The following is a 26025-nucleotide window of genomic DNA, read 5'->3' as shown; positions in this document are numbered from 1 at the left end:
TGTGTGAGAAACTTTAAGTTAAAAGTTAGCTTAAACACGTAATGTAAATCCATACTGGCTGTCCTACAAGTCAAAGGTTAAGAATGATAGCAACAGCATAAAGCATCCTTGCTAAGAGAGAAAACTAGCATAGTTGCTATGCTGTGTTTTGACCATATAAGGCACCGCAAGCATCCTATTCTGCTTTTCAAATACAAACAAACCCGTGTAATATTTTCCCTGCACTCCCTGAGCTAATTGTGTTTTGGCTAAACACATGGATGTCAAACAACTGCAGTCAGTCTTGGCTTGGCTTGGCGGTTTCACAGCCTCGGCACACAATCACATCGGAAAACACCGAGGCGGAGAGGAACCCGTTTGGAATCAGACAGGTCATTGTCAGTGTTTCTTATTGTGCAATATCTTCATTCCGAGAAAAGACACAAAAGCCAAAGGAAGAATCGGCTAACTTTGCATTGCATGCCTGGCACTCCCGACTATCTGTCTTCTCGGGCTGTTGTTCCTCTGCAGGCTCACGCTCGGCAGATAAGACCAGCAGAGGAATCGAGATAAGGCGAGGGGGCCCTAATCCCGAGAGAGCCAACACGGCATAGAGTCGTACCGAGCCTGATTTAGTGACTCTGACACTACATCGTTAGCCCTGTAAGCGCCGAATAATCAGCATCTACATCAATGAGCAATTAGCGAGGACGTGAGCTCGGGGCTCCCGTGGGACGCCAACACAGAAGATGGCGGCACTGTTGTCTTTTACCTTCATACACAAAACCGCTCCAACCAATCACAAATGTGCATTCATGCTACATAAATAGCTAATTATGGCTGACAGGAACCAGATGCATGGCTACAAATGACCAAAAAAGCTCATTTAATCTTACTGTTCCATATAGGGGTGCTACAGGACACCTTCAGGGTCAGTGGAAAAACTCCATTGTCCATAGGTATGAATAGTATTACTATATTTCATAAATAAATTGTACACTTCTATCTGCCGTCTAATGTTTGGAGCCTCCATCCTTACATTTACTGCTTCCAGGAAGCGTCTGCGAGTTTTAATGACCTTCATAGAGTGTTTTTATGACCTTTGACAGCTGCATTTTTCTTCCAACCACGCATCCCAGTGGAGAAGAAAGCCCTGCGTGTTGGTCCACCCCCCGCCGTCACGTCCTCTTGCTGGCGTCCTCTGACTTTTTTCTCCTAAGCCATCTGAGAAACAGAAATAATGAAATAAGCGTGTTTGATGCTGCACAAAAGCGTCATTATTTCATTTGGGCAAAGAGGAAACAGTATGCAGCCATCTTGTGAACCAGCGTGAATCCTCCAAGAGACATTTTAGGGCTTCCAGCAAGACACAGTTATACATAAAAACTGTGACATCATCTCCTCTTCCGCCGTGAGCAGGTTGCTGGAATATCAAGTAGTGGTCTGCTAAATTCATCACACTCCAACTTAGCAAAACAATCATCTCGGAGTACGGTGAGGTGAGCAAAGTTCAAGCTATTCATTTTAAGAGAATTTTGGATTTAAAAATGTTGTTTTTATCAGATTACCAATGACCTGACATGATGGTTATTGTGATCAGTCATAGCAGACGCACGTCTGTCCTTTTGTCGGTCGGAGATTTGTATTATTACGTGACTAATCAGCATAATTTCCGCAAAATAAAACGGTATTAATTTACTTTATTTATACAGAACCAAACACAACCAAGGTTTAGGACCCTGGACTTGTGTACACAGACCCCAAAGTCCCCACAAAGAGTCATAATAGAGAATTTAGCCTTTACATTTCGACTACGAATGTAGATGACCACAACGTATGCCACCAGACATATTCCTGAATACACGGACCCAGTAAAAGTTAGTTAGATGCATGTTTTGGAGGAATATGAATGAATGAGGGCGGCACGGCGGTCGAGTGGTTAGCGCGCACATCTCACAGCTAGGAGACCAGGGTTCAATTCCACCCTCAGTGTGGAGTTTGCATGTTCTCCCACATTCCAAAAACATGCTAGGTTAATTGGCGACTCCAAATTGTCCATAAGTATGAATGTGAGTGTGAATGGTTGTTTGTCTATATGTGCCCTGTGATTGGCTGGCCACCAGTCCAGCGTGTACCCCGCCTCTCGCCTCTTTGAAGACAGCTGGGATAGGCTCCAGCACCCGACGCAACCCTCATGAGGATATGATTTTTAGTGTATATCCCATTAACAGAAGGTAAAATATAATGTCTGGGGGTGGGACAAAGCTGAAAAGGTAGCAGCTGTAGCATTACACCAGGTGGCGGACCATTGCAGATCTCTTGATATGAATTAAGGGAATTAAGAAAAGTCATGCTGATTGGTGTTCTGGCTAAGTTCAGGTACTCTTGGCTGAGCTTGACCTTTGACCGGGCGCTGCTGCGTGAGCCGGTGATGACGTGGCGACAGCTGAGGCTGTTATTCTTCTCAGCTCACAGCCAGCGTGTGCGTGAATCAGGCCCGGGGGGGGGGCGGGCGGCGGAGGAAGCACGGACAGTATGCCAAGGGTACGTGAAGGGCTGTGTAATTAGAGACCCTCGCCCTCACTGGGGGAGAAGTCCTTTACTTGCGTAGTAAACACTTGAGGAGAATACCCCCCCCCTTCCTTGCCCCCGCTTCCTTCGGACTCCAGCCAGCGTGTGTTAAAAGTTCTCCATTAAAGCTGCACATGCGTTATTCCTGTTTATTCCCAATGTTTCCGTTTTCACGTTCCTACCTCACACATCATTACTGCGGAATTACCTTTAAATAAAAGCTATTTGTTTGCTTTGGGGGCATGTGCAGATTTATGTACTCGGGGTCCCGGGTGCGACTCGGAGAGCGTGATTCATCCTGACAGGGGATGACAGTTCTCTTGCAGCCCTGATGTATTCTACCACACATGTTCAGGGGCCTTGGAGAGCATTTAAAGCGCTCACCTTTCTGCTGGGTCAGTATCCTTTTAGCTTGACGGCTGTGAAACACCCCCCCTCTCGCACCCCCCCACCACCGTCTCTGCCGGGACGGCTGAACTGACTGCAACGTCTGATAAATACATTTCAACAAAAACCTCCTTTCCCAGTATATCACCACTATACAGACCCGAATATAAGACGGCTACTCTTCTTTTAAGACCAGTTTTTTAGAAAAACATGACTTTGCTTCATTAATTATCATAACATTAGCATCATAACTGTGCTAACAACCTTGGAGACACTTTTCCCGGTTGGTCTGTGTGGAAAAAGCGTGGCGGTCCACTGGTGTGTGTCTGACTGGTGTTCGCCTGTGTGAGTGACAGGAAGAAAGGCTCTGACTTCAAAGCCATAAATCTCTAAACCCCCGAATATAAGACCACACGTCCTTTTTTTTTAGACCTTTCTTCTATCTGATATTTGGGTCAAGATAGAAATTCTACTGGAAAAACATGTATGGAATTTTGCAAATATGGTTTAAAGCAGGGGTCTCAAACATGCGGCCCGCGGGCCAAATGTTGCCCGCAGGACACTAGTTTGAGGCCCCCGCCTTGATATGAAAGTTTAATGTTAGTGCGGCCCGTGCAAGTTTGATATGGATGCTGTATGATATTTCATGTACCCAGAAAAAAATATTACGTTTGATTAATGTTCATGTTAAAGGTTAAATAACTGTTAATAGTTATCCTCCCTATCCGTGTGGAAGTGGTACGTTTTTGGCTATTTAAGTTTAAAGGAAATAACTTGAAGGCTACCGTTTAGGTCGCTAGCTCTCTAGTTTGCAAGTTAGCATGTGTCTCAAGACCCTGCAGTTGCGCAATATGTTGTAAATAAAAAGAGTATAAATGTGACTATAGTCGTGTTTTGTCATGTCTACAGGGCTCTAATAATGCTTTGTTCATTTTAATCTGAAATAAATAATTTGTCTACCCACCAACTATATGTGGTTTCTTAAGTTTTTATTATTTGCCGTTTTATTATTATTATTATATTTATTTATTACTGATTGATTGATTTTCTTTATTCTTGATTTGTTTATTTATTTTTCATCTTATTTTGTGTAGAAAAATAAAAAGTCTAAATTATAAAGTATAAATAAAAAGTTTTTTAAATTTTTTTGTTTTTAATAAATGCGTTTTGGTTTTTGTTTTTTTGGAAAACCTGATGCGGCCCAGACCCTAGCTCCAGTGGCCCCCAAGTAAATTGAGTTTGAGACCCCTGGTTTAAAGGGTTATGCTATGCTAGTCTTCTCATGCTGTTGCTATCATATAGTTTAAAATGCTTTTTCCACTTTTGTGACTGATAAATGTCGTTAGAATATTGTAGAATGATGCCAAAGTTTCAGATAATGAGGTTGCCGCATTTGGATGTGAGCCCCGAAAGAAATTTGTGACGGGTCTGAAAGCTCTGTTTTACAGAGTTTTTTTAACCGTTACGTCCCACGGATGACAAACAGAGCAAAAAGTGAAACACCCCCTGCGGTGATCTCCTTAAAGACACCAGGCAGCGCAGCACGTTTTGATTTATGTTATTTTTCTGTCTTTAGAAGGGAGGAGGGCTGCAGATGTGCAGCGACAGCTACTTTAATGAGTCAGCATGCTGGGTGGCATCTCCAAAGGGCCTCCAAGCACCGACTCGGTGGCACGGAGAGGAAGCTATATTTTATTCCACCGCATTGTGGTGCTTTTACTTCAAAATAATACAAGCAGAAACGTTGGTAAGCTCGTCTCGTCATGCACACGCACACAATAGGCAACATATTTTTGGAGCAAAACTCCAGGAGGAGAACGCTGACAAGCTCCCGTATGCATCCCCGTCTGTGTTGAACAATCTGCTGGGATTACACGATGCGAGGAAGAGCAAATAATATGCCGCCATGTTGACAGCCGCGTTAAGCTTCCAACGCCTCCTTACGTGGCAGCCGACGGCCGCACGTGTCACGCAGAATGCTGAGCATTTGGAAGGAAACTCGTACACAAACATGACAACCTGCGCTGCTGCAGCTTTCATTCGACACAACAAACACAAAAGTAACTGGGATTATTGGTAACGCGTTACAATAAGGTACACAAAACTACAGTAGTTCATAAGGAAGAAAACTACTTAAAAAACTACTTAACCCTAACCACTACTAGTTACTCATTAGTTGCTAAGTAACCAGCCAAAATGTATGTGCCTTAGTTCTTCTAACTACTTTACTCATTAGTTCCTTACTAGTTCCTCAGTAACCACTCTAAATACATGTAACTTAATTCTTCAGTTACTACTCTACTCATTAGTTCCTCACGAGTTCCTCAGTAACCACTCTAAATACACGTACCTTAGTTCTTCAGTAACTAGTCTACTCATTAGTTCCTCACTAGTTCCTCAGTAACCACTCTAAATGTATGTGTCCCAGTTTTTCAGTAACTACTCTTCTGCACTAGTTCCTCAGTAACCACTCTAAATACATGTACCTTACTTCTTCAGTAACTACTCTACTCATTAATTCCTCACTAGTTCCTCAGTAACTACATGTACCTTAGTTCTTCAGTAACTACTCTACTCATTAGTTCCCCACTAGCATCTCAGTAACCACTCTAAATACATGTACCTTAGTTCTTCAGTAACTACTCTACTCATTAGATCCTCACTAGTTCCTCAGTAACCACTCTAAATACATGTACCTTACTTCTTCAGTAACTACTCAACTCATTAGCTCCTCAGTAACCACTCTAAATGTATGTATCACAATTTTCCAGTAACTACTCTTCTGCATTAGTTCTGCAGTAACCACTCCAAACGTATGTAAATCGGGTCATCGGTAACCACTCTAAATTCACATACCTTAGTTCCTCAGTAACTACTCTACTCATTAATTCTTAATTAGTTCCTCAGTAACTCTAAATATATGTGCCTCAGTTCCTCGGTAACTACCCATTGGCTCCTCACCATTAGTTCATCAGTAACCACTCTAAATCCATGCCCCTTAGTTCCTCAGTAACTACTCTAAAGGTACAGTTTGAGCATTAGTTCCTCAGCAACTACTCTACATTCATGTGACTTAGCTCCTTGGGTTTCCTGCTTTTTCTTCTGCTTGACTTTTCAACATCAGACGTGGGCGAGGTCGGCCCGACCGTTCCTGTGACTCACCTTGCTTTTGCCGCGGCTCCTTCCAGGCGGCCAAACGACAACAGGTCACACGGAGCGGACCCGTGGAGGGGTACAACGGGCCGTTTAGGAGGTGGAAATCTGCGCACGGCCGTCACACTTGAAGCATGCGGTATGCACGCATGCCGCCGGCCCGGAGGCCGCCCCACACTCTCCTCAGCAGATGGACTTCCTTGGAGGTGCAAAAGGCCACAGAGTTTATGGAGCACAAATCCTCTGGGTGTCTGAGGGGGAAGTTGAACACACACACACTCACACTAACAGATCTTTTCCAAACAGAAGAGTTTGACTGTTGCATGGATGGGCTGCGTGTCACAGATGGCAGCGCTCATGTTGGCCGCAGGACTTCATCTGCTAGGAGGTCTTACATGACTTGACCTGTTTTCAGCGCTGCAGGAAGGTGTGGGATGGAGAACAGCCTCTCTGACAACGTGCAGCTGCAAAAAAAAGGGGCAGAGCAGAGCTAATTAAAATGTGTGAGCACACTAATGTGAAACACACTTTTCTGGCCAAATCATCACGTCAGATGTTTCTCTTGAAGATGAAGCCAGGAGGAAACGACAAGGAATGAAGGCTCTTCCACATCTAGCTTGACATCTAACCCTGGACAGAAGCTTGTGGGTTGGTATGAGATGCTCTCCATGCATCCATTTTCTATGTCGCTTATCCTCCCAAGGGAGTATAAGTATGCTGGAGCCTATCCCAGCTGTCTTCGGGCGAGAGGCGGGGTCCACCCTGGACTGGTGGCCAGCCAATCACAGGGCACATATAGACAAACAACCATTCACACTCACATTCATACCTATGGACCATTTGGAGTCGCCAATTAACCTAGCATGTTTTTGGAATGTGGGAGGAAACCGGAGTACCCGGAGAAAACCCACGCATGCACGGGGAGAACATGCAAACTCCACACAGAGATGGCCGAGGGTGGAATTGAACCCTCACATTCATACCTATGGACAACTAACCTGACCTCCTGCAATGCCAGCATGCTAACCACTCATCCATCAGATGCTCTAAAATATCTTATTTTGAAAAGGTGATATTAGCTTCCACTCCACTCGTCCACTTTCCCTATTCCATGATGCCGTGCTGGATTCTGGTACGGACCCCCAGGTGTAAACGGAGCCTAAAAGGGACCGTCCTGCAGACGGTGAGTTTGAGAGCACGGATTCAACACGTCATCACAGTTCCTGTCCTCCTTAAAGCCTTGTTAGATGATCTCCTGTTCGTTGCGTCTATCTGACACCGCCCTCACGTCAACACTGCTGGCGTCCTTGCCCTTGTCACAGCATCAGTAATACAATGTGGGATTTACTGCTGTGATTAAAAAGGTTGTCACTATATGAAGTTTCGATGCAGATAATCTGGCCAATAAATCATGGAGGGTTGTTATTGTCATTTCTATATGGAATCTTTACACATTTGAGCACCTTCATTCTTCTAATGGTGCATCTACTCTAGTAGAGACCACGCCTCAATGAATCACTGGTTATATCATCCAGGGTTAGGGGGGGGGTGCACATCCATCTTCTTTCCCTGGAACTTTCACTATCAGTCATACAACAGCTTTGTCTCCTTGGGGGAGAAGGGGCTGCTCGCATATGCACATATGTTCTGAGAAATGCTGCAAAGGTTTGACAGACAATACTAACTGCCTGTGAGAAAACTAGATGTCAAAAATGCAAATTCTGCAACTTTACAGAGTGAAAGATGACATATTAAAGAAAATATTTAATTATTGGGTTATATTAATTATTATTATTGGGCGGCACGGTGGTCAAGTGGTTAAATTGGGAAAATGTCCCAATTTTATGAGAATTAAGTCATACCGGTATGTGAACTTCATGACGACAAAGTCAGAATGTTCCTTTTTCACTTGTAAAATTATGACTTTATGACTTTTCTAGGCTGCACGGCGGTCAAGTGGTTAGCGCACAGACCTCACAGCTAGGAGACCTGGGTTCAATTCCACCCTCGGCCATCTCTGTGTGGAGTTTGCATGTTCTCCCCGTGCATGCGTGGGTTTTCTCCGGGTACTCCGGTTTCCTCCCACATTCCAAAAACATGCTAGGTTAATTAGCGACTCCAAATTGTCCATAGGTATGAATGTGAGTGTGAATGGTTGTTTGTCTATATGTGCCCTGTGATTAGCTGGTCACCAGTCCAGGGTGTACCCCGCCTCTTGCCTGAAGACAGCTGGGATAGGCTCCAGCACCCCCGCGACCCTCGTGAGGAAAAAGCGGTAGAAAATGAATGAATTATTATTATTATTATTATTATTATTAAAACAGTGGTTTATTTGGTCTCAAAGTGTGTTGACAATAATATCCTTTAGAGTCAATATATTATGTGAAAATGCACCTGCTTTTGTTTGTCCAGTCGTATTTGTTGATTGTATGTTTATTAAAAGTAATGTTAAAATCCAGTCTGGTACATCATATTGCATAAGAAAATAATATGCTTCTTCCTGTCACCTGCACCTCGTTAATTCTGCCCTCACCGGGTGTCAGCACACACATTAGCTAATTATTGGTGCTGCGTCTCCATGGAAACAGCAAACAGGGTATCAACAAGCTAGCACATGTATGTATGGAAGGTAAAACGAAGAGGAAGGTTTTAGCATGTAAAAAAAAAATCTTGATGTTTTGAATATTTGATAGCATATATGTGCAGTAGTGGCATGTATGGGAGGCCATCAATGCCATCAATGAGAGTATGTGCACCGTGATACAGAGATGATGTATTTGGGTCATGTTAGTGCAGGATTATTAAAATAACTCAATAAGCATGTTCACACGCACCCTCACAGCGGATTGCTGACACTCGCTGATGCCACACGGAAAAGTGGAAAAGTCAAAGAAGTACCAGCCAAGAGCGCCTGGAAAATCCTACCAGTATCATAACGACATCATAAAGATGTGGAGGTATGACTGAAAATGCCCCCCCCCCCCCACACACAACCACCCCCGGGCATTTCCTCTTGTGCCACAACAGGAGGAATGAATCCCTGCGTGAACGACCTTGTTACCACAACACAGGGTGTGTTGTTAGCGCACGAGAGAGGAAACAACCAGAGGGTGGGAGTGGGAGTGGGTGCGGGGATAACCCCAATTCAGAGCGTGACCACTTTAATATGTAGGCCAGCCTTAATGTCATGCGTATGCAAAAAGAAGGCATGGCATGCTGACCGACTCGTGTGTGTGTGTGTGTGTGTGTGGCGGGGGGTGGGTTCATAGTTCAACATGCTAGTTGTCTGTGGGAAAGTGTGTGGAATATTGTTGCGCAATTTTAGGTGCACCTGCAGGGCTACGACGAGGACAAACAATTCGATGTGCAATTATTTTTATTTAAATCTGGTTTTATAGACTGCACGGTGGATGAGTGGTTAGCCTGTTGGTCATACAGTCAGGAGATGGGGAAGACCTGGGTTGGAATCTCCGCTTGGGCATCTCTGTGTGGAGTTTACATTCATTCCAAAACATTCATTCATTCATTTTTATCCGCTTTTTCCTCACGGGGGGCTGGAGCCTATCCCAGCTGTCTTCGGGCGAGAGGCGGGGCACACCCTGGACTGGTGGCCAGCCAATCACAGGGCACATATAGACAAACAACCATTCACACTCACATTAATACCTATGGATAATTTGGAGTCGCTAATTAACCTAGCATGTTTTTTTTGGAATGAAACCGGAGTACGCGGAGAAAACTCACGCATGCACGGGGAGAACATGCAAACTCCACACAGAGATGACTGAGGGTGGAATTGAACCCTGGTCTTCTAGCTGTGAGGTCTGCGCGCTAACCACTCGACCGCCGTGCCGCCATTCCAAAAACATTCTAGGTTAATTGTGTACTCCAAATTGTACACAATTGTACACAAATTGTCCATATGTATGAATGTGAGTGTGAATGGTTGTTTGTCTATATGTGCCCTGTGATTGGCTGGCCACCAGTCCAGGGTGTACCCCGCCTCTCAGAGCTTTCAATATGATGCAGTGCAACACGACTACAAGAACAAACGCCACCCAGTGTGGTGCAATGCGAATGTACAGTCACATCAACAGGCAAAGGTGTACCTAATATATTGGTACACTCGCAAAACAGGCATGCCGTGGCGTATTTGCATCGCCATGACAACAGACTTCAGCTAGGAGTGACTGTTGACATTAGACGAGATGAACCCTGCGGTACGTGTCGGCACCCATCAGGCCCCACGGGGGCTCCGAGGCTGTGACATGCAGGCCTGCTGCTGACACACACGCAGGCTTGATGAGGCTGAAGAACATCAGCGTGTCAGTACACTTCCACGCTCCACGCTGGGCTACGAGAGCGAGTGTCAGGCTGGAACATGCCGAGGCTTCATTAATATTCCCAAATATCCTCGCCCAGCAGCAGGTAGCAAGCTGTGCCTGCAGGGTGTGGGTGTGTGTGTGTGTGTGTGTGTGTTTGTGGGTCCATGCGGGGAGCTCCTTCAAAGTACGAGTGGAGAAGAAGTGCTGCTAAGAGGCTGAGAGACCATCTGGAAATCATCTAGAAGGCTAAATATTTAGTTTGAGAATTGAAACGACAATCTAACTGGGATAAATAAAACATATCCCGCCGGAGATCATGCACTATATGGGCACATTTTTAATCCGGAATATACTCTCAATGGACAAGACCATAGAACGTGAACTTGGATATGTTCAAGTCCATCTCTAGTTTATTTCATCTTTGTCACAAACTGATGATGTATAAACTGATATTGACATCAGATGGCGTTTTCTACACAAGTATTCCATCATGTAGCATACTGCGCGCACAGCTAGCAAGTAGCGCACTCCCTAGTGCACTCCCTCGGTTCATTCTGCTATAGAACCAACACGCCCAGATGTTGAGACATGCACAGAGCCTGTTTGCTAGCGAGAGAGAGCGATAACAATGGCCTATCCCAGCTGTCTTGGGGCGAGAGGCGGGGTACACCCTGGACTGGTGGCCAGCCAATCACAGGGCACATATAGACAAACAACCATTCACACTCACATTCATACCTATGGACAATTTGGAATGTTTTTTTGGAATGTGGGAGGAAAACCGGAGTATCCAGAAAAAAACATGCATGCACGGGGAGAACATGCAAACTCCACACAGAGATGGCTCAGGGTGGAATTGAACTCGGGTCTCCTAGCTCTGAGGTCTGCGCGCTAACCACTCTACCGCCGTGCAGCCCATTTTATTCCAAAACTAGAAAGTGTGACTTATAGTCCGGAAAATACGGTAATTAATTCATTCATTTTCTACCGCTTATCCTCACGAGGGTCGCGGGGGATGCTGGAGCCTATCCCAGCTGTCTTGGGGCGAGAGGCGGGGTACACCCTGGACTGGTGGCCAGCCAATCACAGGGCACATATAGACAAACAACCATTCACACTCACATTCATATCTATGGAGAATTTGGAGTCGCTAATTAACCTAGCATGTTTTTGGAATGTGGGAGGAAACTGGAGTACCCGGAGAAAACCCACGCATGCACGGGGAATTGAACTCGGGTCTCCTAGCTGTGAGTCCTGCGTGCTAACCACTTGAGCACCGTGCAGCCAGACTCATTTTCAGTGCATAGTAAATCTACACTGCGATACAAGCTGTACAATGACTACTCTAAAAGAATCCATGTTTCTTTAGCACATCATTATCCCATGAGAATGCAAGGTTTGCAACCGATGTGTTACCTGCAGTCCGTGTGCAGTGTCATCACGGTTGACGGGTGCTTGCACAGCCAAAGACGACTCCCGGTGAGTGACAGTCAAGTGCAATTAAGGCAACAACGGCAGCGAGATGGGAGCTTAATGACTGGATGGCGGCTGCCTGCTGTCTTCCCAGCGACTCCTAATGAGCAAAAAGCAAGCAATTATCATACCATTTCATCTCAGGACTCATGCTGGGGGGGGGGAATCAGAAAAAATGCCTCGCTAGGTGCCAGGAGCTATTCACTGACGTCTAGCTTTGGGTATTTATTATAGAGTGATGTATAGCGGATATATAGTGGATTTGTGGATGACATTTAGGCAGCTGCACCATTGTGTGCACATTATACGCGCATATCCACGCTCACACGTAAATCAACATGGAACATGAGCATCACTGCACCTGCACTGGCTTTCTTTGCCACTCGAATGGCACACACAAATAATCTTAGATTCTCAGAAGAATAGGAAGAATCAAGATGCTTTCTGTTCCTTACTGAGGCAGGCATGCATATTTCTAAGCAAAGTGTTTACAGATGGGGGTGGGGGGGTTACGTGATGTTTTTCCCTGTGGTGTGCATTGTGTGACTCCTCGGGCATCTCCGCCACAAATTGTACAAATAATCCTCGACGTCATGTTCCCGTGCCACTTAACATTTCCCATACGTATCGCTTTACAAAGCACTGGTATGGCAGCGAAGCAGCAGAGGTGTGGGGGCGTGTCATGACCTGGGTGCATGGGGGGAGGGGGGGTTGTGGAAGGAAGTCCCACTGAGTCCCACGGGGCTAGTTCATGTTGCAATGATAATCCAAAGTCAGCCAAAGAGGGCTGATATCCCGTCCATCCATCCATCCATTTTCTATGCCGCTTATCCACACTCAGGTCGCAGGGTATGCTAGAACCTTAATTGTCAAAAAATTACAACTTTGTTTGTTGTTTTTTTTATTTCTGATCTTCCCATTTTTGCTTTTTTTTCAAGTTTTCTTAAATAATAATAATTTCAGACTGTGCAACAGACCAATGAAATAAAAGCAGCGGGCTGCAAACGGCCCCCGAGCTGTACTTTGGACACCAATGAATTATTTTTTCGAAAAGTCATTCATTCATTCATTCATTCATTTTCAACCACTTATCCTCACCTGGGCCGCGGGGGGTGTTGGAGCCTATCCCAGCTGTCTTTCGGTCCAGAGACAGGGTACACCCTGGACTGGTGGCCAGCCAATCACAGGGCACATATAGACAAACAACCATTCACACTCACATTCATACCTATGGACAATTTGGAGTCGCCAATTAACCTAGCATGTTTTTGGAATGTGGGAGAAAACCCACACATGCACGGGGAGAACATGCAAACGCCACACAGAGATGGCAGAGGGTGGAATTGAACGCAGGTCTCCTAGCTGTGAGGTCTGCTCGCTAACCACACGACCGCCGTGCAGCCTAGAAAAGTCATAAAGTCATAATTTTCTAAGTGAAAAAAGAACATTCTGACGTCATGAAGTTCACATACTGGTATGACTTTGTTATCATAAAATTGGGACATTTTCAAACCTTTATAAAAATAATCATATTAAATATGAATAAATGATGGCATCAATGATTAGAAATTCTGATGTTTGGCTGGAAGTTGGGTGGAAAAGAGAAAGACAATCCATGACACGAGGGAAAAAGTGGAAAAGAAAGACCGGCTTCCACTCGCATTTCATCCCAGCAGGTGGGCGGGGTTATGGCGATGGGATTCGGGCAAAGGTGCACTGGTTTCTTTCCGCCACAGACCAGCGAGGGAGGTGAGAGGTTGGACTCCGCCCCGGACGTCCCCCTGGAGGACAGCGCTCGGGTCCGGGCCGATCTCACCGGCAGATGACTGACGTCTGGCCGTCCGTCAAAGCGTGACCCGGGGCGTGCTTTTAATGAGATCCATTCCACGTGACAGGCGCCACCTCTCCCTGGGCCGTCTGATGCCAGTCAGGTTGCTGTCCACATGTGTTGTTGCTTTGGAGTTTGTCTTTGGCCTCCAGACCCCCTGGAAAACTCCCCCTGGAAAATGAGCTATTGCTTTGCTCACAATTCCTTACTAAGGAGGATGATCCAATAAATGACTTCCTCAAATTAAAATGGATACTTTTCACTACTGCTGAAAGGACGACCCGAGGGCCAATCACAGCTGTCTTCGGTCGAGAGGCGGGGTACACCCTGGACTGGTGGCCAGCCAATCACAGGACACATATAGACAAACAACCATTCACACTCACATTCATACCTATGGACAATTTGGAGTCGCTAATTAACCTAGCATGTTTTTGGAATGTGGAAACCGGAATCCGGAGAAAACCCACGCATGCACGGGGAAACTCCACAAGGAGAAGGCCTTGGGTGGAATTGAACTTGGGTCTCCTAGCTGTGAGCCCTGCACGCTAACCACTCGACCACCGTGCACCCCGCTAACCGCTAATATTATTGGACCTGAACAACCTATGCACAGTCATCCCTCGTTTATCATGGATTATAATTGGGTCCTAACCGTAATAAATTTCTGTGACATAGGATTCAATTATTAGAGCCCTCAAGACATGAAATAACATCCCTATAGTCACCTTTAAATTACCCAATATGTAATCAGAGAAAATAAGCCATCTTAGACATTTGTAAGATCTCACGTGTTAGCATTGACAGCGTCTTTCTTGCAGTAGCTATTGCCTCAATATAACAATGTAAGGTCATTGACACCTAGAGACCGGTGTAAAATACCACTCTACCGCCTCTATCCTACGCTTGTGGTTCCGGAGAGACTCACAATGCACTCACAAGCGGAGAACACATTCAGTGAACAATCACACAGGAGCTACTGTCTGACACTCTGTACATTGCTAACCTGCTGCTAGCACTCAGCTAACAGCGAGATGACGTACTCGTATCACATCTTTTCAATGTCTTATGATTCTATTTTCCGTCATTTAGCCATTTTCCTGCTTGAAAATGCTTAATTCCAACCATGAATATGTACAATTTGTTCAAATATGCATTTTTTTATACCAGTACCAGGAAATGGCCTCCTGGCATAGAAAGTTGTTAACAGTTGAGTGTTGGTGGGAGTGTGTACTCTACTGAATGCTATCCTAGTTCCTGTTTAAAATCCACAGCATGTGATGACGGCTATAGCACAAACAAACCAAAGATGCTGATCATCTACTTTGTGCAACAAAGCGAGGGAAAATCCAGTCCACGTCTGTGGTGGTGGCGGGGGGTGGGGGGCGAGAGTATCTATTTAACAGTTCAATCTGTTAAGCTGGCTACACCGCACCAGTCACGGCCTGGGCTAACATCCAGCACGCATCCTGAACAAAACCGCCATAGCATCCAAGATTTGGCTGTGTTGCCTGGACCGGATGGTTTGCATCAGAAACGGAGCCGAGGGCTCGTGCAACCCCCTGTCACGCATCTTTAGAAGTCTTCCAAATAAAGGAGACTCTTGTAGAAACAATCGGGCACACTAACAGATGAAGGGGATTCTGGGTTTTTCGCTATTGCGCAAGAAAATCAGCCAAGAACCACCACCCTTCCCCAACATTTTATTTATTATCCCAAATTTTTAGTCCAGTGGTTAGATCATCTCCCACTTGGTCTATGGAGGTCAGTAGGAACTCAGTAGGACTTCAGCTTCTTGTTGAAGGATGCTTCAACACAGATGGTTTGGTTGATCAAGTCCCGACATCGATGTGTACTAAACATGCGGACCAAGAACGCATGTGGAAGTGGACCAAGACCCATCTTTTAAGCGTTCTTGGTCCACTTCCAAATGAACTCCAAAATGATGCAGATTGGACTTCACCCTCTCACGAGGGTCGCAGAGGGTGCTGGAGCCTACCCCAGCTGTCTTTGGGCGAGTGGACTGGTGGCCAGCCAACCACAGGGCACATATAGACAAACAACCATTCACACTCACATTCATACCTATGGACAATTTGGAGTCGCCAATTAACCTAGCATGTTTTTGGAATGTGGGAGGAAACCGGAGTACCCGGAGAAAACCCACGCATGCACGGGGAGAACATGCAAACTCCACACAGAGATGACCAAGGGTGGAATTGAACCCTATGAGGTCTGTACGCTAACCACTCGACCGCCGTGCCGCCCCAGATTGGACTTGACATATTTAATATATCCCCTGCGAGATGACGTACCGGTAGTCTGTAGTGGTCTTGCGAGGTTAACAGACCCCGGCGACCAACCATAAACTTGTCAACATGTGAGGCTGTAATGCTTGTAATAGGATAGCCGCAACATTTTTTTTTTTAACTGCACCATCTTAACAAGTGACCGTGTTGTGGTCAATTGAAAGCCACCGTTGGCCGTCTCTACAGAAGCGACAGAAGAGGACATACTGTACTGAATATTTGCCAAACGTGCGGAAAAATGCTTTGTTTTCCCATTTTGGGAAGGGGGGGGGCGTGGTGAGAACAGACGGCAACAAGGCTGAAGAACTGATGAAGGGATTAATGGAGGACAGTTGTGACACACTTCAAAAAAAAACTTAATTCAATTGACAACTAAGCCACTAAGCGAGAGACACTGGGAATGCTGGGAATGGTGGGAACAGATGTCCGAGTAGATTTAAGTGTCTTTCCCGCCAGCTTTGCTGTGTAACGAACATTATTTACGTAACGTTGAATGTTTTCTGTTTTTGTCACGTCCTAGCATCGCCTGTACGACGAAAAGCCGCATGACGACCATCTCTGGATGCTCGTCATGTGTGCGGTCAAGATGGATCTGATTACTTTTCATGTGATTTATTTGTGCGCCTGGCAGTAGATTAGGAGTCTGGGCAGGAGGCGGTAATTGTAGAAAATAACCGTGAGGTCATGCAGAGAGAGAAACGTGTCAGAGAGCCAATCAGCTGGAGAAAAGTGAGGTTTGGGTTAGCGCTTTTATTGTGGACGTGTTATTGCCTTTCTTCTGTTGTCGTGCATGCTCAGTTTTCTCTGTCTCGCACACACACACACACAGTTATATCTCTCCTATGTCATTTTACATTCCGGAGCCACCTGTTTCACAGCCTCATCACGGCAAGTGATGACAGGAGGATGAGATGAAGGGGAGGGACGGAGAGGGTGAAGGACAAGGTAGACTTTGTGGTCCCGTCCAGTTGCATTTTTATTTGGAAAAAAAAATGGAATATGGATCATCAGTACACTTCCAGGAAAACAACATGAAACTCTGTAAAGCAGTGGTAGCCAAACTGCGGCCCGGGGGCCACATGCGGCCCACTAAGCGTTTGAATCCGGCCCGCCAGTTGCCAGTTTCTCAGTATTTCAACTTTTAACATACAAACTGGCAACATGACTTGCAAGTCGGATGTCTTATTCAGTAAAAAAAAAAAAAAAAAAAAAGCAGGGGTGGCCAAACTACGGCCCGGGGGCCACATGCGGCCCACCAAGCGTTTGAATCCGGCACGCCAGTTGCCACTTTCTAAATATTTCAACTTTTAACATACAAACTGGCAACATGACTTGCAAGTCGGATGTCTTATTTATTAAAAAAAAAAAAAAAAGCAGGGGTGGCCAAACTACGGCCCGGGGGCCACATGCGGCCCACTAAGTGTTTGAATCCGGCCCGCCAGTTGCCAGTTTCTAAGTATTTCAACTTTTAACATACAAACTGGCAACATGACTTGCAAGTCGGATGTCTTGTTTAGTAAAAAAATAAAGCAGGGGTGGCCAAACTGCGGCCCGGGGGCCACATGCGGCCCACTAAGCGTTTGAATCCGGCCCGCCAGTTGCCAGTTTCTAAGTATTTAAACTTTTAACATACAAACTGGCAACATGACTTGCAAGTCGGATGTCTTATTTAGTAAAAAAAAATAAAGCAGGGGTGGCCAAACTATGGCCCGGGGGCCACATGCGGCCCACTAAGTGTTTGAATCCGGCCCGCCAGTTGGCAGTTTCCCATAAGAGTCACACAAACACTCACAAAGGAAGTTTAGAGATTTATACATGCAAACAGGGAGAGGCATTGACGCAGCCAGTGTGTTCTCAAGCTAGTCGCTAGCTGGCTAGTAGCTAGCGAGGTGTCACTATGCTAGTAATGTATTTCTTGGGCGTAACAATGTTCATAAGAATAATAATTTGTTTCATATGCAGCTCACACGATGCAAATGGAGAATTGTTGGCTTTTTGGAGGCGGAACAGTTGTGTCCCATGACGTGCATTCTTAGCTACCTCTTTTTACCTCTTTTTATACCTTTAGAACACACAGAAACGAGACCAGTGTGTGTTCATGTTTCACATAAGGATTTCTTTCCACTTTAGCGTCAACACGTGTCCACATAAGAGAAGAGCCGTATGCAGTAAAGTAAAGTAACCCCTTCCTGTCCAACCAGCCCAGTTTAAACAAAAAGCAAAGCCATTTCCTCCCTCTGTCTTCAGTCAGGAACCTGCGGTCCAACGCTCAAGAAGAATGACACTGACAGACCGCTGCCTCGGGAGGCCCCATGTCAACACGGCTGCATGGGAACAGTGTGAGGCATCATGGCACCTTCAAGCAACAAAGTCATGCACCGCTGTTATTGCTCCAGGAATGTGTAGTAATAAGCAACTCTCTTTTTCTTTAAAAAAAAAACCCAAAAAAAACACCCAGATATAACATGAAACACCGTCTTCCTGTTTTGATCAGGATGGAGAAAATCCAGCAGACGAGCCGAAGGAGGGATCAGACCCTGTGGAGCCTGTTAGGAAAGGCTTTAATTCATAACCAAGTCATCCCGACACAGCTGCCATCCTCCCTGAGCTCACAGGCAGGAGACATGTGAAGCAGATTCAAAGAGACAAACTTGTGTCATTACAAAAAAAAAAAGGAAAAAAAGAAAGGGGGGAAAGACAGCTGTCCCATTTTTAACTATGCAAAGCTCCAGCTGAGTCATAGCCAGCGTTGGTGACAAAAGAGCAAATAGGAGCAGAAACACGACAATCTGACAGCGAAGGCGCATGCACAAAGAGCACCTCCTGTCTAGGGAGCGTCTCTAAAATGTTTTTCTGCATGGAAACCTTTTCTATGATCTCTGAAAAGCGACCTATACACGGTCTACGCTCTGCAGGGGGCGGGCCAGGGATACCTAAAATACCTACAAGTATATTTTCACCAGGATACCAGGACTTTCAAGGACTTTTAATGATGAAAATTGATCAGAATAATCATAGTAATAAGGTTTTGGCCTTAAAAGCAGTGCTTCTCAATAATTTCCTGTCATTCCCCTCTAAAGGGGCAGAATTTTTTTTGCACCCCCAACCCCAGTTTGAAATACAGGACACACTAGACAATATTTCCTCATTTATCTGTAATCTACAGGCTGAACTTGAAACTGAAATGCAACAAAATGGAGCTCATACGAGCGTATTGCATGTTGAGTACTATAAATTTGTATACATATGTTGGTAGGTCTGCATTAAAATGAACGCCTTTCGTGCTCTACCTGACAGTCCCCCGCACCCCCGACCCACTATTTGAGAAACACAGCGGTAAAGGCCTATTCTTATCCACAATTCTTATTCTAATTCTTTTTCGGCCGCACTAAAGATTTAAAACCAGGTCGCACAAGGTGCACAAGTTTATTTAAAAATATTTTTTTTAAACTAAAACTAGACTAAAAACTGTCTGAGTTTCTGTCAAATAATTCTGGACTAAAACTATCACATTTAGTGGGTAAAATGTGATTAAAACAAAAGTCATTTTCAGCTAGAAATAAATGGCTGCCAAAAACAACACTGCGCTTTCTCAAAAATATCCGATTTTATGACTTTGGTTGGGCTATTTTACACTAAATAGCTGGCAGCAAAAAGTAACGTGCAACATAATAGTGTCATGGCCTTGGGCTGCATGAATCCTGCCAGCACGGTGGGATCTGCGGTTCGCTGAGCGAAAACATGAGTGTTTGAGATGACGAGCATTAAACAATGGAAGCACTGTAGATTTGTACAGGCAGGTTGCTTGACACCGTAATCTGCTTGCTGCAGCTTGCTTCACTTAGAAGACACACACACACACACACACACACACACTAGCAGCCACGTAGCCACACCGCTGATACACACAGGGGAGCAGTGGCACCCCTGCAAGAGTGGGACCCGTGTATAGGATATTAGAGCAGTTACTTCCTAAATTCTGGGATAAAAAGTTATAATTGTGAGATAATTATGAGATTAATTATTAATTATGAGCTAAAAAGTCAAAGATATGATATAAAAAGTCATAATTAAGGACAAGCGGCATAGAAAGTAAATAAATGAAATTCATAATTATTCATAAAAAGTCAAAATTGTGAGCTAAAAGGTCATAATTGTGACAAAAAAGTTGAAATTCAGGGATAAAAAGTTATAATTGTGACACAATTATGAGATTAAAAAGTCAAAGATATGATATAAAAAGTCATAATTAAGGACAAGCGGCATAGAAAGTAAATGAATGAATGAAATTCATAATTATGAGCTAAAAAGTCGAAATTGTGACCTAAAAGGTCATAATTGTGACATAGAAAGTTGAAATTCAGGGATAAAAAGTTATAATCGTGACACAATTATGAGATTAAAAAGTCAAAGATATGATATAAAAAATCATAATTAAGAACAAGCGGCATAGAAAGTAAATGAATGAATGAAATTCATAATTATGAGCGAAAAAGTCAAAATCATGAGCTAAAAGGTCATAATTGTGACATAGAAAGTTGAAATTCAGGGATAAAAAGTTATAATTGTGACCCAATTATGAGATTAAAAAGTCAAAGATATTATATAAAAAGTCATAATTAAGGACAAGCGGCATAGAGAGTAAATTAATGAATGAAATTCATAATTATGAGCTAAAAAGTCGAAATTATGAGCTAAAAGGTCATAATTGTGACATAAAAAGTTGAAATTGTGACATAATTATGAGATTAAAAAGTCAAAGATATGATATAAAAAGTCATAATTAAGAACAATTTGAAATACTAGACAAACTAGACAATATTTCCTCATTTATCTGTACTGTACAGACTGAACTTGAAACTGAAATGCAACAAAATGGAGATCATACGAGCGTATTGCATGTTGAGTATTATAAATTTGTCTATGTTGGTAGGTCTGCTGCAGCTTGCTTCACTTAGAAGACACACACACACACACACACACACACACACACTAGACCCCTGCAAGGGTGGGACCCGAGTATAGGATATTAATGGTAATGGTAATGGTTTAATTTCATTTGAACATGCATCAGATTATAATTGAGTGCATCCCATAATCAGTTCACAGTTCCACATGTCCAAAAGGAGTAGGAAGAAGCAAAGCTTATTAAATCCTACCCCTCCCTCTGGTACTTTTACAATCAGTAACTATTACATTTGTTCACTTCCTGCTTTCCATAATACAGTTGAAGTTTTTTTTTGTTTTTTTTTTTTTAAATAATTTTTTTAATAATTAGAACAGGTACTTCCTAAATCAGGAAATCACGGCTTCTTCCTCCGACTCTTACAGTGGATGGACTGAAGCTTTGTGACACCTTCCATACAATTGCTTCACTAAAGATTGAAACTATAGAAAATTGTGTCCGACTGAGCTCTTCTAGGGATAAACAAACTAGCCTCAATGAGCTACAACGTTTGCTATGACATTGTGAACAATGATGCCACCATATTTAGAACTTTTTCCGCATTTCTGAGTTGCTGAAAGTAAAGTTTTCAGAGTCAGACCCCCCCACCCTCACTCTGTCAGTCGTAGGATTACTCAGAAAAGTGCAGTGTTATCATTTTCCTATTTAAATGCAAATGAGCGAGCTGCCGTCATCGTCAAAGCGCTGCGGAAACAGTATGAATATTTCACATCTTATCGCAGCAAAAGGTAACAGCGCTCCCGCCGAGGTGGAGGGGAGGAGTGCATCTTCCCTCATTAATTTTCTACACCGTGAGAAAAAGTCACATCATGCCGTCCGCTGTCCGAGGATACCGAGGTGTCAACTGAAGAGCACTTCATTGCTTCCTCATAATCGCGTGTGTTCAAGAAAGTCAGCGCTGAATGAACGGAATCCCTCCTTTCTTGACATTAGCACCCTTGTGCTACCATCAGATCTGCCGAGATTAAAACATGACGATCATGCATGAATTAATTAATCACAGAAAAAATGAAAACAAACGCCACAACTGCCATTTTTGTGCGTCTGTTTTCCTCGTTTCCCGCCTCCAACCAGTTACTCTGTGCATTGGTTTTAGCACCTTGGCGTGTTTGTTCCATTTCCTTTTGGCAGTCACACAGTTTCTTTGTCTGGGCGGGTGGAGGCGGGGCCTCTAGCATACACACAGAGTGCAGAAGAATGTATACCCTTGTAGGGAGCAATGCAAGGTAACGTAGCGTAACGTATTGTCATGTAATTTCAATATAATGTGACATATGTTGCCCAGGCACGGCGGACGCACAGACCTCACAGCTAGCACAGGGTTCGATTCCACCCTCGGCCATCTCTGTGTGGAGTTTGCATGTTCTCCCCGTGCATGCGTGGGTTTTATCTGGGTACTCCGGTTTCCTCCCACATTCCAAAAACATGCTAGGTTAATTGGCGACTCCAAATTGTCCATATGTGGACACATGTGAGTGTGAATGGTTGTCAGCCTGGTCATCCTGGAAACGGGAGGGGGGGGGGGGATTCAGGGAATTCCGTCTTTACGGTTCCGACATTATCTTTGAAATTTGCTGCAGCGCTGGAAGGCAAAGTGACAGAAAAGCATGAGGGACTTTAGTCAAGGCAGGATCCAATAATTGCTTTCCTCTTGTCTCACGCAAGTGACAGATGGTGAGGCCACCAGAGGACCCAAGATGGGAATAATATTTTTGATGAAAAATAATATATAGCGGGGGGAAAAACATGCAGCTGTTGGCAAGGAGAGAAAGGAGTGGCATGGATGGCGGCGCGGGAATGATACTTGGAACTGTGAAGTTTGGGAGGGAGAATGGATCGTCTGTGATGTATTCCTGCTAAATGTGGAGCGAGTGGAGTGGAGTGGAGTGGAGTTACAGTTGCATGTGTGAAACTTGCTATTTGTTTGGGTGATGGGACCACCCTTCAAACGCACACACGCCCACCTGCATGTGTTCTGCTCTGGCGCTTGGCGTGCAAGCATCGTGATGACTTTTCAAGACTCCGAGAAAGAGAGAATATATCAATATCTTCTCTCCCGCTGCGCTGTGCATGCGTGTGATTGTGTAACAGAACTATTTGCTGCAATCAGGGGAAATCTAACTCGTTTAATGGCAAACATGATGCACCGCTTTTTTTTCTCCCTTTTCTGCTATGAGCATCAAAGGAAGTGCTCAATAACCAAATCACTACCACGCATCCGCCAGTCCTGGGTGTACACCGCCTCTCACCCGAAGTCAGCTGGGATAGACTCCAGTCTACCCCCGCGACTCTGGTGGGGATGGACCACCATGCATGCCGAAATATAACAAAAAATCCTTTACTGTATGGTGCAAATGTTTTAGTCCATTTTTATGAAAAGTCAAAATTAAGGACAAGTGGCTTAGAAAGTGAATGAATGAATGAAAGTCATAATTATGAGGAAAAAACTCAATAATTAAACAATAATTACGAGGAATGTTTTGATAATTATCGGCCTGATATCAGCATAAAAATGCAATATTGGTTGATATCAATATCAAATTTTCCCGATTATGACAACCGATATTTAAAAAATGCGGTATACAGAACATATGTGTTTATTCCGCCAGAGGAGATACGTCATGTTACACATATCGGTATCGGCTGATATCGGAAATTGAAAACTGGACAATATCGGCATATCAGTTTTCGGAAAAAAAAGCCAATATCAGACATCCCTAATAACTCTGAGATAAAAAGTCATAATCATGAGCAAAAAAGTCATAATTTGGAATTAAGAAAGGCATAAGGACTAGCGGCATAGAAAATGAATTAATGACTGAATGTCAGAATTATGAAACAAAAAGTTAAAACGTCATCATTTTGAGATAAAAAGTCAATATTATGAGATAAAAAAGTCAGAACAGGTGCATCCCATGATGTGTGTTGCCTCTTTTTTTACCTGTTTTGATATCTTTAGAACGCACAGAATAGAGAAAGACATGTATTCCTGTTTTACATAAAGATTGATGGATGAAAAAGTCTACTTTTCCTGTCAAGCTCTTCTATTCGTCTTATTTTCCACAGATGTGCGCCCCCCCCCCCCCTTCCATCAGTGGTTGTAGGTTTAAACGGGCTCTCCTGTAAAATCATTACATTGCTCCGTGCTTTTTTATTAAGGTATCACTGCAGGCTACAAACAATACAAACCTTTCATCACGGCGAACGCTTGAAACCCAAGCTACTGTACAGAACATTTGTGGAATAATAATCATGCGTCCGGGGCGTCAGCTGCATTGTACGCTGACGGGCTGAGAAGCAAAATAAGCCAGTGTGATCAGGGGAGGGATGGAGTGAGATTAAAAGATTTAAGGCTCCATTTGTTCGTGAATGTCTTAGGTGAGAGCCAGTGGTACTCAGTTAGGCTAGCCAGGCGTCGGAGGAAATCAACCTCATCCGCATCTGGACAATGTCCTCTCCTTACAGCATCACGTAAGGTCACCATCGACTACATACATTTGTAATAAAGATGCTGGCTGCGTTGTGTTGAAACGTGAGAATATTCCATCAGTCAAATGATTGCAAGAACACAAGCTCCCACGAGCCCCGTGTTAAATGGCTGTTTATCCTACAATGAAGTCAGCGTAGGAATATTTGTATTGGAAAAGCTTATTGTTTGAAACGCTGCATGGAACGCTGAAATACCCCGTGTGCCTTCCCTCGCCGCACCTTTACCGCCATCCATCTTGCGCTTGGCATAGCTAATCGCTGATGACGGAGACAAAATGCAGAGGGAAATTAAAACAAATGACTTTTAGCCTCTGGTTTGGTGACGGCCTTCCATTTCAACACTCTGCCACCTTGTGGAGCTTACGGCATAATGACAAATTATGCACACATGGAGGTTGCATTTCAGCAGCTTCCCACGCTTTATTGGGCAGTCTGAGGCCACGTCCATGTGAGCATGGCTTATATATTCTTCCAATATATTTGAGTAAAAACATATTAGCTTGGCTATCATACTACACATTTAATTGTTGTTTTTCTACCATTTCTGGACTTTCTTCAAGTTTATGATGGGTTAAAATTGGAGGCGCATGATCATTATCAGGCTGATACAATGGAATTAGCATCGTTCATTTGTTCCAGACTGTAACCCAAACAGATGCTCACCAAATCAATTGCCATAAGGAATCATGGAAATCTAATTCATCCGTTCCAGACACCCACAAATGTAACATCAGACACGTTTTTATAGTTTTACAATAATAGTCTAATATGCAGTAAACAATTCTAAATGCATATAAATACATATTAATGATGAATGAACGAGATAAATGAGTATTTAAGCTTACTTTGCTTTCACTGAAAACATGAGTCTTGATGTGAGTGTTCAACCGTCAACATTAGAGACATCTAGACATGAAATAACACCCCTATAGTCACCTTTACATTTGTATTCCCCAATATAGTATAGGTATAAACAGAGAAAATAAGACAATTCCACATAAATAAGATAATAGAGATTGTTTTTTCCTGTGGTGGCTATTTTCTCCTCAATGTATTGTAATGGCGGCTTTAAACTACTTTACACTCGCATTACTCAATACAGTAGCCATGATAAGAGTAAATTCGCCACTTAAGATGTAAAGACAACTTCTGCTCGTTTTCTATGGGGGACCTTAGTTCCAGGCGGACAGGAAGTGAGGTCGGAGGTTCTGAGTTGAGTGTAGTTTTTCTCATTATTTTTCAAATGTTCTGTCGACACCTAGTGGCCAACGTAGAATACTACATTCACAAGTAGAATGTTTCTTCTGCCTTGTATTTGTATTATACTTCATTTAGCCAATTTTATTATTGAAAATACTTAATTGAGGCCAATAACAAGTACAATTTGCTTAAATATGCATTTTAAAAACTAATAATAGACCGTATTCAACCACAAAAGAAGACATGATGGATCCTTACCTCATTAGTTCCACTTGAATGATTCAATTTGTCTGCACTCCATTTAGTGCATTGCTGCCTCATTTCTTATATTCTATCTTCATTTTT

General features: G+C 43.8%; 1 long non-coding RNA gene across 1 annotated transcript; it reads right to left on the bottom strand.

Moving 5' to 3' along the window:
* Positions 1-1012: 1012 nt before the first annotated feature.
* LOC131129774 (uncharacterized) lies at positions 1013-26025 on the bottom strand. Its single transcript, XR_009129889.2, has 4 exons — positions 25939-26025; positions 11832-11988; positions 6100-6554; positions 1013-1203 (listed from the first exon to the last, which is right to left on the bottom strand). It is a non-coding gene; the product is annotated as an uncharacterized LOC131129774 (long non-coding RNA).

This window comes from Doryrhamphus excisus, linkage group LG11 (genome assembly GCF_037039965.1).
Source record: "Doryrhamphus excisus strain RoL-2023G ecotype Guam linkage group LG11, RoL_Dexc_Guam_v1.1, whole genome shotgun sequence".
Lineage (NCBI taxonomy): Eukaryota > Metazoa > Chordata > Actinopteri > Syngnathiformes > Syngnathidae > Doryrhamphus > Doryrhamphus excisus.
The sequence above is the reverse complement of the archived record's forward strand: the minus strand, read 5'-3'. Positions and strand labels throughout refer to the sequence as shown.